Here is a 15,569-nt window from a genome sequence, read left to right as displayed (position 1 = left end):
TTAACACGCAGTGGTGTCACTGTTGGGTCAAAGAGAAAACCAGTAGAAGCAAACACAGGCCAATTTGAAATCTGCCTTCTACCATACACATGTTGCTGTCTCCCTGGGTGAAATTATATTATGTTTGTATAAGAAGGCAGTCAAGTGTGTAATATATTTGGAAAGATTTTGATCAAAACGGTTTGGATTTTTAAAAATATTTGGGAGCTTACAGAAGATAAGCTTTAATTATTTAAAGACTCGTTGGTATGGAACACCTCATTCCTTTCCAAAGCTAGATATGGATATGTACAAAGGTTACAAAACACACCTAACACCTTCAGAGCAAATGCAAGATGACAGACTCCACTGGTATGAGCTGCACTGTCGAGGCCCAAAGGAAAAACTAGAAAGACCATGGATAAAAGCCACAAAACCAAGGAGAATACAAAACACTTAGCAGGAGAAGGGAAGGGGAGGTGTTATTATGGGAGGGACAGAATTCTAGAGGCCTAAAAGAGAACTTTCTTCTTTTAGACATAAAGGAAGACTGCTACTTATAAAGCGTTTTCAAGATCATGATACCTAGCATGCCTTTGACTCATGAGTTACAAAGTGTGATTATGAATATTAAGTAACTGAACAGCCTGCAGAGCACTCTTTAGAATTCATTAGTACTGGACTCCAGTTTAAAAGGGGCAAACATGTCTAGAGAAGCCCCATGAAATCTGGTGGTTGGATCTGAATCCTCAGGAGCAAAGACGTTTGCCCTTGCAGATGTAAATTGGTCAGGTCTTAGCCTTGGGCCAGTATCTCCCCAGTTCTGGAAACTTTTTGAGATGAGTTTGGTTGGCAAAGGATGGATATTTTTCATTTCATTCAAAGGATGGATATTTTTCATTTCATTCAAAGGATGGATATTTTTCATTTCAATAGTTGATTATTTTAATGTGCATTTGAACAATTATAAATAAAGCGTCGTTCATGACTTTGTATGCTTAACATGAGTGAAAAATTAAAAAGTAAGTCTATGCAAGGAAAAATAGTGACGGTGCTGACATGTGCCTAGGAAAAAGCCACCCTGGTGATACATCAATATATCGACATGTGAGTAATTGAAGTTTTGAGAAAAGCTAAGAGCAATGCTCACTCTTATTTTCTCAAATTTATGCCTGTCTGTTTAATCTTCATGTCTACAACTAAATAATTATACATTTCTGAAGTTTTTGTTTCTGATGTGGAGTTAAAAGAAAATGCATAGAAAAGGGGGATGAGATGAGGACACAGGAAGCAAGTAAGGAAAGTTCTAAAACCATGCAAGCTCTGAAAACCAGTTAAAGAAAACTAGCAGAAACAAGTATTTTGAATGCAGTGTACACAACAGTCTGCATGAAGATGCAGCTCTATTTTATTTAGAATTTGGCTCTCTTGAGTGGCCTGGGGAGACAGGCATCTCATTTTCTGGAGGGGCCCGGAGAAACAGCAGTCACTCGGCGTTCTTCTTGCCAACATCTTGCACAAATAGCACACAGCAGTGGCTCAATCTAACAACAGACAACACTACCAAGCACTCGGAGCCCTGTTCTCTCAGCAGAGACAAGGCTCTTGGAGGCAGTGACAAAAACTTTCTTTCTTATTTTCTTCAAATTAACTCTTCTAATTGCATACATGAAGTTGATAGAAATTTAACAGGAGAAACCGGATGGGAAATATATGAAAAGAAGTGACATAAAGGCATGCTATGTCAAGTCTGCAGAATATTGCTGAAGCAGGAGCCAGCAATAGATCTGCCAAAATACAGGCCTATGACATCACATTTCAGCCACTAAGGGATGCTCTGTGATCTTTTCTAAAAGAGTTCAACCACTGTCCCTTGGACATCTCTCAGCCTCATCTCTGCCCATTCCAGCTAAAGTGGTTCATTCTCACAGTCTAGCTGGTATCTGCTTATTTTTCATGATCAGCCCAAGCTCACTTCTTTCATAAGACTTTTCTGGTTCCCATAGTGTGAGTCAGAGCCAAGGCTCTGGGCTCCCATAGTGCCTTCCTCTTTCTTTCCTCCTTGCCTTCCTTCTTACTTCCTTTATTAGATCCTTCAGCAAATATTTATGGAGCACCTACTAGGTTTTGATAACTCTTTTAGGCGCTAGAGCTATGATAACAGGCTCCCTATTCTCATGGAGTATCCATGGAGAGAGGTCAGGATGGAGAATAAAACACAGGCTCCTCAAAATCACCCCAAATTATAAACAACATAATTTTACAATAAAAGTTCGGTAATGACAATAAAGAGGATTATGCATTGTGACCTGAAAAAGGGTTATTTACTTTAGATGAGATAGATAGAGAAGGCCTCTCTGAAAAGATCATTTTAAGCTGAGATCATGATGGAAAGGAGCCATAAATGGAAAAATATGGAAGATTAGCAGCAACAGCATACACAAAGGTTCTAAGATAAGAAAGAGCTCTCGGGTGTTTCAGGAACAGAAATAAGAGCAGTGGGGCTCAAGTGGAGTGAGTCAGGAGGTAGGAGGGGACCAGGTCCCATTGGGCTTTTTCAGTCACAGTGGGGCACATGGATTTTATTCTAAGGGCAATCAGAAACCACCTACAAAAGTGGTGAGATGGGAAGAACTTATAAAATTTACCTAGGGAGCCATTTTGAAACTCTCTTATTTACCAAACATTCTGAGTCCATAGATCTGGGGAGATCAGGTGACACATTTGTGTCCCACTGACCAACACACTCTGTAGACACATCAAATTTGACATCTTGAAAACCAAACTCATTGCCTTCCTCTCGCTCACCCTTCATTCTCCCAACCCCAGCCCAAGTGGCTTCTGCTGTATCCCACTTCACAGTCATCCAAGTGGGAATTGAGTCATCCTTCATGCCTCCTCCATCTTCCAACTAAATTCAATCAGACAGTCCTGTTAGTTTTACCCTCAAAGCCTCTCTTGATATGGTCCTTTTTCTTTTTCCTCACTGCCAACTGCATTCATCCAGACTCCCATCATCTCTCCCCTGATATTTGCGAGACTCTCCTAAACTTGCTCCTGGTCTTCATGTTCAAGATACCATCCATATTGCAGCCAGTCTTCTCTTTCAAAAAACAGGGAATGTGATCACTGTGGGTAGACCTCTGTCTAGGGGGAAGTGCACTGACATTTCCTTTCTAGCTGTCCCTGACCTTCCTGCCTATTGCCTGGTAGATATCAGGGATATCTCCATGTGCTTACAGGATAAATCTCAAGTCCTTATTATGGTTTATCAGAACTTTTTGTACCTGTCTCAACTTATATGCCTGACACCTCCCTAACATCCTACATCCTACAATCACTTTTTGCTTCTAGAACACTCCCTGCTTTTTCCTGTCTCTCTGTCTTCACCCAAACTCTTTCCTCTGCCCAGAATGCTCTTCTTCCTGAACAAACTTCGCTTGCGTTTTAAGTTCCAGCTGAAATGAATCCTCCCATAGAAGTATAGGTGGTCCATTATCAGTGCCTCTGCATACAGCACTTAGCACTTTATATTTTTAGGGCTTCTCGTCTTGGTTATAAATCTTTGTATCCCCATGAGCTTATCAAGAGCACAGATTATTAGGTCACGCTTATCTCTTTATTTCCAGCACCTCATACGGTATCTGGAACAAAGTGCATGGAAGATATTCATTGAAAGGATAAACAAATGAATTACTTTTTCTCACCCTGCCCCATTTGCCCTATATTTTGATATCCAAGCCCACCTTTGCAAGCAAACAACAACAACAAAACACAAATAATATGTAAAATGTCAAGCCATTTCTGTTCGATGTCCGCTATGGATACTTCCTCAGTCACAGCTTTAAATAATGTGAGGTGATGCTAAATTGGAATTATCTTGGCACGGTAAATGCATCTGAGATTTAACTGAGTTGAGGCCAAAAGACTTCATTTTTCAAGGAGTTTGCCAAAATGGCTAAAACAGAAACAAGCAGACACTGCTTTAAATATGGGTTGCTTCCTCTTTGTTTGAGGACTTACTGGCCCACTTTAAAATGGGTGAAAGCGCCCCAGAAGAAAAAAGCAATGATCATACCTTTTCATTTAACTACAGGTAGAACAGCTACTTGGAGGCACTAGAGAATTTGAACTCTTTGTCCTGGCACTTTTATTCGGGTTTACCTAATGTAGTGTTCTGCTAAGAGCCTGCTAATGACAAAGTGGCATTATTAATGTTTGGCTGTGCTTAGAAATCCAGGCAAGAAGGTCAGGAATATCTGGAAAGATGTCAGTATATTCCCTTTAGGCATGAGTTTACCCACTACAGTCATGAAGCAGAACACAGAAAGCAAAGGCAAGCGATCAGGCTGAGCTGGAAGACTTTCGATGCATAATTGCATTAAAACGCAGCCAAAGCCTAGGGAGACTGGGGCTGCCATTGCACAGAGAAGATCTCTATAAAGAGCTCAAGATCACTTGAATTGTTCTGCTGTGTCCATCTTTGTCTGGACAATGGGAAGGCAGCTTCATTGAGCTGTGCTCTCATAACTTCTGAGTGACTCCAATCCCACACTTGCAGGTTTCTATTTCCTCAGCTATAAAATAGTGGAATTCAGGTCTAGCCGAGTATGACTCTATTTAGAGGGTCCAAAGATTCCTGACAAGGGGGTGTGCTACATGTCAAGGAAGGCTGCACAGAAGCTAGAGGCTTTGAGCATACCTGGAAGAATGCACAGGATTTCAAGAGAGGAGTTAAGAGAAGAAGGGCGTCAATGTGCAGAGGGGCAGAAGATTGTTCTGAGTTCAGTGAGGAAACTTGTTTGGAGAAGAGCTGAGTTCTACCATATCTGTTATTTAAATCTTTTTTTTTTTTTTTTTTTGAGACAGAGTCTGATTCTTTTACCCAGCCTGGAGTGCGGTGGCACCATCTCGGCTCACTGCAACCTCCACCTCCCAGGTTCAAGCGATTATCCTGCCTCAGCTGCTCAAATAGCTGGGACTACAGGTACATGCCACCATGCCTAGCAATTTTTTTTGTATTTTTAGTAGAGATGGGGCTTCATCGTATTAGCCAGGATGGCCTTGATCTCCGACCTGTGATCCACCTGCCTCGGCCTCCCAAAGTGCTGGGATTACAGGTGTGAGCCACCATTCCCCACCTATTTAAATCATTCATCTGCTAACATTCATCAAGGTTCTTCTATAGTGCACTGTACTAGGAGCCTGGGGAGGCAAAGAAAAGAGACATAGTTTACATCCCCCAAAGAACTCATAGTCTATGGTCTATGGAGAAAACAGACTTGTGAACAAGCTCAGAGCAGTGTGATGATGCTACAAGAAGAAGGTATAAGCAAACGCCTTGAAAGCACATAGAGAGGACAGCCTGACTGCCCAGAGGAATCACAGAAACCTTCATAGAGGTGGTGACAATTGGAGAAGTCTTTTTTTTTTTTTTGAGACGGAGCTTCACTCTTGTTGCCCAGGCTGGAGTGCAATGGCATGATCTCGGCTCACCGCAACCTCCGCCTCCCGGGTTCAGGCAATTCTCCTGCCTCAGCCTCCTGAGTAGCTGGGATTACAGGCACGCGCCACCATGCCCAGCTGATTTTTTGTATTTTTAGTAGAGATGGGGTTTCACTATGTTGACCAGGATGGTCTCGATCTCTTGACCTTGTGATCCACCCGCCTCGGCCTCCCAAAGTGCTGGGATTACAGGCGTGAGCCACCGCGCCCGGTGAGAAGTCTTGAAGATGAGCTTGAGCTCGCTGAGTGCAACACAAGCCTTCAGGTACTTCACAGTCTCTCACTACTCCTCGTATTTGCCAGACTCATTTTCACCCCACTTGTACTGCACATTGCCCATCGTGTCTGCCAAGCCCGGGATGCCCATTCCACAACACCCAGGTCCATCACCCCCCTGAAGCTTACCATGTGATCTCTTCAACTTTGTTAGCTGGAGAAATGATATGCACACTGATACACCTGAGCTGTCCAGAGATGAGGCAAAACAGGGTATAGCAGTGTGAGGGCTCATACAACCCATGCAAAAGAACTGCTCATGGGAGCCCATCTACTCCTGTTCCCAAAAACATTCCAGGAAAATGCAATGCCAAGTTAACAAATGGCTCCCACTATTCCAGCCCACAGTGTTCTCTCTCTGTTTGGAAATTCTAAAACGCCCTTAGTTTGTACTGCCAACTTAGCATATATACATGTATCGTTTTAAAAATAAATGCATCATTTAAATTGTTTTTGTGTGTTAGTTGTATCTCACTAACTGGACAATAGGTAGTTGTACTGTTAGTTGTATCTCACTAGACAATAAGCTTCTTCATGATGGGAATCAAGTCTCACATTCTTCTACAAGTAGCATGACCCTATGCCCCCAGGCACCAGTGGCAGCCCCAGTTACTACCAGTTATGTGCCCTACTTAGAAGCTTCTCACTAACCAGCCCTGTACATTTATCTACTTACTTGCAGGCACACTGAAAATATTTGATTAATTGATTTGCTCCAAATGTTCACTAACAACCTTGTCCTAAAGACAGAATGTCCCAGAGCATTGCCTCATCTGTAACAGCTGTTCAAAAGTGTTCATCACATCCAATACTACTAATTTTACACAAATGACTTCTAGAGCTACATCTCTATCCCAGACATGTCACATGAGCTTCAAGATTCCCATTGCCCTCTAAGCCCAGGCACTTAATATGTCCAGAATTTATCCTCGCCACCCTGACATCACGCAGATACCTACTCATTCTCCCTCATTTCCCATCTCAGTGATTGGCATCCATTCTGTTGATCAAGCCAAAACCCTGTGAGACATCTTCTACTTCTAAGTAGAGGGACCTACGATGACTCTACTTCTTACTTTCTCTTACTACTTCCTTCCTTGATGATCACTCACTTACAAAATACTGTCGATTTCATCCTTTAAATATCTCTTGAACAAGTCTGCTCTATTTCAGATTGCCATCATCTCCTGTTTAGATTACGGTGAGGGCTTCCAAACACATTTTCCTCTTCACAGTCTTTCCAGTTTCTGGTCAATTTTCCACCAAACAGAGGGCTCTTTCTACAACATAATCATCTCACCCATAGGCTTAAAAACTCTTAGTGGTCTCACTTTTTTTCTCGGATAAAGTCCAGACTGCTCAATATGGTTCCCATTTACTTCTTTGACATCACTTCTCATTACCTTTATCTCTTTTTACTCTGGGGATTTATGCTACAGCCAGATTAAATACTCTAAGCTCGCTGTGAATGTCACATTCTCATCTCCCAACCTCTGCACATCCTCTGCCCTGTGCCTGAAACCCTTCTCTTGCCCTCCCGTCCTTCATAGGGTGAACTCTTTATCCTTCAGCACTCCTCCAATCTTACTCTTAAGGATTACACCCAGCCCCCAACCAGCAACCAGAATGATCTAGCTGAAACCCAAATCTAACCACGCCATTTCTTTCATCAAACAATTCCGTGCTTTCTGACCTCCTACAGCATAAAATCCAAGCTCCTTACTACATCGCTGCGGATGTTGATTTCTCACTGCTCTGTCTTTAGGCTTCATGTTTCTTGTGCCTAAATGACCCTCCATATTTCAGGAGCGTGCTGGATTTGATCTTGGCTTTAATACTTAGAAGCTGGATGATCATGGGAAAATTTTTAACGAATTTGTGTCTGTTTTATTCTCAGTACAATGGGAATATTCTATCTAAATATTGCATCTATCTTAGATTTATTGTAATGACATGAATTAGTGTTTTATGCATTGCACATAATAAACTTTCAATGAGTATTGTTCATCATCTTCATTATCTTTATTGTTGATGTTCTAAGGATTGTCTCCTTCAAGATATTTTTGTTCAAAACCAAGATTTCATTCATTCATTCAATAATATGTATAGAGCCCCTGCAGTGCTCCAGATACTCTGCTAGACACATGGGAATCAAGATTAATAAGGTAATCTTTGCTTTCAAGAACGTTATAATGTAGTCCTCCTCTTCTGATACTAGTGATAATTATATCACTTTACCATAGTGTACCAAAATCATCTATTTTTATCACTTGCTCCATGAGATTATATCCTCCTCAGAGTCAGAAATGGATTTATTCACTTTTAGTCTCCCAATGCCTAGTATACTTCCTGGCACATGGTACGTTTTCAATTACTGTTTGTTGAGCTGAACAAATACCACACTTCATCATTCTAGTCTTACTCAACTCTTGGCAAATATTCTGCAGGCAAGTCTCAAATTCATAAAAACTAGTTTATACGAGTTCCAAAATTTCCGTTGTTGTTTCTGCCGTGCTGAAGAAAATAAAATTGCTACTGTACTATTTGTCTATTATTTCTGATTAATTTAGAAGTCTGCATACTTTAGAGACAAAATATGCTATAGCACCTTAGAAACTATGGATGGAAAGAAAACAACATTTGTTTTGGCTAGGTTTTCTTAGTAAGCTCAATAAAGTAATCATTGCGTAATTTTCTGGAAACACCAATAATAGTCCTGCACCGTGGACAAATTTCGGCAAGATTCACAGAAACCTTGAGCCGTCCATCCATCCACCCTTCTCACCCTTACTTCTTCCCTTCCTTCATCCATCTATCCATCCATCCATCCATCCATCCATCCATCCATCCATCCATCCGTCCATCCGGCCAGCCAGCCAACCATCCATCTGTCCATCCGCCTGCCCATCCATCCATCTGTTCATCCATCTCTCCATCCATCTGTCTGTCTGTTCATCTATCCATTCACCCATCCATCTATCTGTCATCCATCCATCAGTCCATCTACCCACCTAGAGAACCATTTATTTGTCAACTAATATTAACTAAGCTTAAACCCTATGGTCAGAAAGGTGTCTGGGCACTGAAGTCATATGGATTTCAAATTTTTTAATGGAATTTTCAGCATTTCAGTAGAAGTAGAGGAGAAGATGACATGGATGCCTATCTTCTCCTTAACACATTCGTTTTTGGCATTTTTGTTTGGTCACAAACACTTTTGTCAGAGTTTATATTAAATATGATCTATTTGAGGAAAGTTACCTTTTTAAGAAAGCAAAATATTTTTTAAGTTTCTTTGAGAAAGCAAACATGAGGGAACAGATAAAAATTCTGGGAACTTAATGGAGCTAGAACGTTGGGACCTAGTGAACAAATCAAGAAATGATGATGTGGTTCTAAGTTAAACAGTGAATTCCCCACTGCTTATTTGGCAAGTTGTAATTATTACCAGTGCCACGAATGCTTATAACATTAACAAATCCAACCCCCCAAATCTAATCTAATTGACCTGGAATAATGGCAAGGAATAGCCATCATAGTAAAAGGGAAAATGTTTACCATTAACTATTCCTGTGTTTGCACACTTTTCAGAAGCAACACTCAAGAAACACTTCCTACAGAGAAAATTCCATAAGAACAATTCTACTACCATAGTCCCTGGTGTTCAGCTCTCTCAAAGTCTGGTCGTCTCTTTTGAATTTTTCTTTTTTTTGAAGTGTCCTCTCCTAAATATATCATTTACTGCATAGTTACAGAGCTCCACCTGGTGAACAAGGCATGGACCAGCACACCCTAAAGCCCCCAAATCTCAAGGGCAATAAAAAGATTGGATCAAATTTGTGGTGACAAGAAAATGATCATACATTTAGTCTTACAAGAGCTTCTTTACAAAAGCCCCAAGCAAGTCAGCATTCATCTGATGCAGGTTAACAACAAGCAAAGGTTGTATTGTTATCTTGCACAATCTATTTCTACAGGGATTATTAGAAAGTTGGAGGAATTAAAGGCAATTCCCACACTTACTTATCTTCCTTCTGCTGCACATGGGGATCTTCTGCCCCAAATCCTTTGTCAAATCAATACAAATATATTTAACTGTGTATGTCTGATGAAATCCTCCTGGAGCTCGTTTCCCCTCTCTACTCCACTGAAACATTTTCCAGGCGTTTCCCTTGAGAATGGACCATCAGCACTTCACAGAGTACACTGCCCACCTACTCTTCCACAATCTGCAACCCACAGGCTCAGCAGCAATATCTGATGTAATTATTGCATGTGTCTCATCTTGGAATCCGAAGAGGCTGGCAAGCAGGACCACCTCAGTGGAAGACCTTAGGGTCAGCCTTCACATCTTCTGGTCTTGCTCATTGACTGAACAATCTGAATTCCTCATTATTAATTATTCTCTATTTCCTTGGGGTCCCTAAGGCTTTCTAGTTATCTAAAGAACGAAAACATTAGAGGTATAATATGCTGAAAAAGGAAAAAGAATGAATGAAAACACTGTCTTTTCATTTCTTATCTGTGGATTTTACTTCCTTACCCTGAGTTTTATTCTTTGACTTAATTATTCTAGAATAATCTAATGGAATCATCAGCTCAATAGTTGGATGCCTCATGTCCTTTCACCCAGAAGCAGTTATCTGCCTGGAGGTAGTCATCTACAAGGAGACAGACTCGTGGCCAGAGGCTCAGTGGGGAACCTCTGAGAGACTGTACAAATCAGGCCAGCTTTTCCAAGTGCTGAAATGAACCTGCAGCAGCCTTGCAGGCAAAGGTATATTTTAGGACAGCAGCACTGCATATTTAAAAGTTAAATCCCTGGTTACACATTAGTGTTTCTCTCTGTCTCTCAGAGACGCACAGGCACAATCTGTTTCTCACTTTGATTGTCTCTCTGTGTCTTTTTCTGTTCTCTCTCTTGCGCTTTCACTCTGTTTATCTCTTTGGGGTTCTGTCTCTCTGTCTCTATTTATCTGCTTCTGCACTTCCCTCTTACTCTCTGTAGTATATCCCTTTCATTAAAACAATAAAATGCTATTGCTAAATAACTGCCGCTAATTGGGTCACCTGAGCCAGTGGGCCCTACTCCATTCTTAGGCTATTCTTCTTGTACTAGAGAGACCTGAGAGAATACAGGTTTTTCAGGGACGAAGAAATTGATGTTTTTGTATCCTCAAAATTTAGATGCTCAAGAATGGTCTAGCTGTCTGCCAAAAGAAAGGTAGAGAAGAAGTATGCCTCTGGGGATATAGAGTGCCAGGTCTTCTAACGATGCCAAGTCAATAATCAGTACATTCATAACTTCACAAGCAGTGATGTGAAGCTGAAGCCCAGGTCACAGGCTATCAGAAGTCAGAATCAGGGTGTTCTGATGATTTTAGAAAATACATAGTATTCAATCCATGTTATAAGGATGTTTTGAACCAGCTTTCTGCAAGTTTCTTGTGAAAACAGCCAAAAGCAACTTCTTGTATCTATCCACGATCCTATCCAACAGCCACATCAACATCTGGTGGACATTGTAATCAGCCTTCATAATTGGGAGGAGGAAAGTGGAGTGTTAGTATGAAAGAGCAGGAAAGATGATCAGAAACAATCGGGTGGTGAGCAATGACAATTGCAGGGAAGCTTTTCTTTTCTCTTTTCAACTCAGAATAAATATATGCTAAGTTGGAAAATGAAATAAGCAAAAATTAACTGAATTTACTAATTTCTAAAGAATAGGTGCAAAGAGACAATGTTTTTTACTTATGAAATGGGCAAAGATTCTAAACTGAGAATGCCAAGTGCTGACAAAGATATAGTGGAAAAGGCAACCTTAGGGCATTCACAAAATGGAAGCTTGGTATAACAGTTTTGGAAACAGTCTGATAGAACATTGAGCTCCTTGAATTTTTTCATATCCAATGACACAGTAAAACAACTTCAGAGTAAAAGTCTAAAAATATGTTCTGAAATAGATAAAATATTAATGCACAGGGATCTTCATCACAGCATTATTCATTATTGCATAAAGAAAGATAAAGTGGAAACAACTTGAATATCCACCAATAGGGAGATTAAAAAAATATTTGCAGAGAATTTTAAATATAGAGAAATGCTTAAATATGATGTTAGGAGAAAAAAAGCAGCATACAAAATGATCTAAACTATGATAATATGAGTAAGAAGAATTGAACGTGGAATTCTAACTAATTTTTTCCTTCTGATTTTGTCATGCTTTAAAAATAAAGGATTTTTGAAAGCCTTACAAAATCTCTACACTATGCAAATATTGCATTAATAATCAAGGAAAATGGCATTCTTTTGGCTGTAGTCTGAGAGCTAAAGCCTTTCCAATACTTTGATTGAGACCTCAGAATTTAAACTCTTCTCACCAGTGCACAATGCTTGATTAGCTAAAATGTTCATTTATAGCATTAAAATAATCCTCTTAGTTCACCATAGTGCATTCTACTTTCATCCTCAGAAAACTGTACACTTGAAGGCAGAAATTCACTCATATAAACCTTCCAACTAGACTTACCAACCAATTCTCTGAAGCACAGCTCTCTGAGAAAAGAGACTGCATAAATGTTTCCTTCTGAGATTCTTTGACTCTCTGATAACTTTCTATAATTATCCTTTATTGAATTAAATTACCACAGCCCTGATTACCCACCCACACATAGGATTTTCAAAAATCTTTTGGAGCAGTTTCCCAAATCCTCCAGAGTTTTCTGTAGTTGCAAAATCAGAGAGTTTAGCTAAACTGGATAGTGCATGAAAATACACTGTTACAAGTTGGCTTACGAAAGTTCTCTGGGAAGGTTTTAGTAACCATATTTTGGTGAATAAATGGAACCGGGAAAGTGTCGCAATCATGTTCTGGGATATGTGTATCTGGAAAAGGATACTCTTCTAGAAACCTCCCCTGGGGCCCTAGAGCTGGCCTCAGGGTGTCATGGGACTGTCATTGTACCTATTTCCAGATAAATTTATTATGTTCTCACAGATCCTGTTGGTCTGATAACTCCATTGTCTTTGCTTTGTATACTCTGGATGCCTGTAGTTGTCAGATATATGTACTGGAAACATCTTCTCCTAATCTGTGGCTTGCTGAATCATTTTCTTAACAGTGACTTTTAACCGTTTTTATGAAGTGCAATTGATTATTTTTTTTCTGTTAGTTTTAGTATTTCTTTGTCCTTTCTAAGAAATATACCCCTGTCCCAAGGTCACAACGATATTCTTCTATGTTTTCTTCTAGGATCCTTATGGTTTTAGCTTTTTAAATATAGCTTATAATCTATCTCAAATGAACTTTTGTGAGGTAGGAGGTGTGATTTAAGTTGATTTTTCCCCATGCATTTGTTCGATTGTTTCAGAACCATTTTGTTGGGGGAAAAAAAAAAAAAAACCTTTACTTTCCCTATTGAATTTTCCTGACATATTTGCTGAAAATCATTTCAACATAAATGTGTAGATTTATGATTGAACTCTATTGTATTCCACTGATCTATTTGTACATCCTCACACCAATATCACATTGTCTTGATTATAGAACTTAATAGTATGTCTTTAAATTAATAGTCTTTAAATTGATAGTGGTTCCAACTTGGTTCTTTTTGTTTGTTTGTTTGTTTCCTCTGAGATGATTTTGACTACCCTAGGCCATTTACATTGCCAGATAAATTTTAGAATGAACTCTTCAGTTTCTACAAAATGTCTTGGAATTTTGACTGAGAGTGTATTAAATCCACAGATAAACTTGAGGACAGCTGACATCTAAAGACTATTGAATCTTATTTATGAACATGGTATATATTTTCGTTTCTGTAATTTCTCTTATGAATGTTCTGTAGTTTTCAGTGTGGAAATCCTGTATATTTTTCTCTAATGTTATCCCTTAGTATCTTATGGTTTTAAAATTCTGTTTTAAATGAACTTAAAACATTTTTCATTCTTCTACTGTTTGCTGTTATTAGTTTGGTGCAAAAGTAATTGTGGTTTCTTCCATTAAAAGTAATGGCAAGAACCGCAATTACTTTTGCACCAACCTAATGTTTTATAGATATGCAGTTAATTCATGCATATTGATCATGTATTCTGTGACCTTGCTAAATTTACTTATTCAAGTACAGATTATATCCAATTTACAATGATTTGACTTATAATTTTGTTACTTTACACTAGTAAAATACATATTGCAAAAGCAATATGTATTCAGTAGAAATTGTATTTCAAGTATCCATACATCCATTCTATTTTTCACTTTCAGTATCGAATTAAATAACATACATGAAGTACTCAACACTTTATGATAAATAGGCTTTGTGTTAGATTATTTTGTTCAACTCTAGGTTAATCAGTATTCTGGGCACATTTAAGGTAGGCTAGACTAAGCTATAATGTTTGCGAGGTTAGATGTATCAAATACATTTTTGACTTACAATATTTTCGATTAATGATAGGTTTATCAGGATGTTACCCCATTGTAAGTCAAAAAGCATCTGCAGCTGTTTTCTAGGATTTTTAAGGTCATGTTATCTGCAAGTAAAGATTTGACTTCTTTATTCTCAATATGTATATCATTTTTTCTTATAGTTTTATTAATATAAATTTTACTTATATTTTTCTAAAAATTTTGAGAAAGACATTATGCCTTACTAATATTTTAAAAAATAATGGAGACTCTCCTTGCTTGACTCACATATCAGATGGTCACATGTCACATGTAGAAAGGAAGATATTCTGAGAAGAAAGTTGGCTTTCTGAATGCAGATGCGAGAGCAATAACCACTCTCATTTGCTCCAGATGATGATGAAAGGCAGTTTATCTGGGCCCACATAAAGCATTTACAGATCATATTATCAGTTTTGACTAAATAAATCTTTGAATTTTGACCAGTATTTTTTAAGGTTTCCTGCAAGGAAACCAAAGACCGAATACAAAGCACCAAGCACCAACTTCTTCTACTCCTAAAACTAGCTCTTTGAGAGACACTTTAAGAAATAAAAACAATATAATCAGATCTTATAATAAGTCACCCAGAAAGGGAGACTAGGAAGGAAAGTAGTACAAGCAACCCAGAACCTTACTGAATGTCAGTTACTACAGGCTGAATGGAAGAAATGAAACACTATGGGCATGTGACCCAGAACTCAGTAGACTCAGAGAAAAGGAAGGGCAAGAGAGTGTTACAGCAGCTTAGCATAAACCCCATAACAGGCATTTTGTTTTTAAAGAAGATGAGGGGATGGCAATATTCTGTAAGAACCCAAATAGCCAAAGCAATCCTGAGCAAAAAGAACAAAGCTGGAGGCATCAAATGACCTGACATCAAAATATACCACAAAGCTATAGTAATCAAAACAGCATGGTATTGGTATAAAAACATATATATCAACCAATGGAGTAGGATAGAGAACCCAGAAACAAATTCAGTATTTACAGCCAACTGATTTTTGACAAAAATGCCAAGAACATAAGCTGGGAAAAAGGCACCCTCTTCAATAAAGTGTGCTGGAAAAACTGGATATCAATATGCAGAAGAATGAAACTAGACCCCTGTCTCTCACCCTGTATAAAAATAATCCCAAAATGGATTAAAAACTTAAATGTAAAACCCAAAGCTATAATATTACTAGAAAAAATATAGCAGGAGCCGGGCGCGGTGGCTCAAGCCTGTAATCCCAGCACTTTGGGAGGCCGAGGCGGGTGGATCACGAGGTCGAGAGATTGAGACCATCCTGGTCAACACGGTGAAACCCCGTCTCTACTAAAAAATACAAAAAATTAGCTGGGCATGGTGGTGCGTGCCTGT

The sequence above is a fragment of the Sapajus apella genome, unplaced genomic scaffold, assembly GCF_009761245.1.
Source record: "Sapajus apella isolate SASKATOON/1434 unplaced genomic scaffold, GSC_monkey_1.0 scaffold63, whole genome shotgun sequence".
NCBI lineage: Eukaryota > Metazoa > Chordata > Mammalia > Primates > Cebidae > Sapajus > Sapajus apella.
This window is presented reverse-complemented; position numbering follows the sequence as displayed.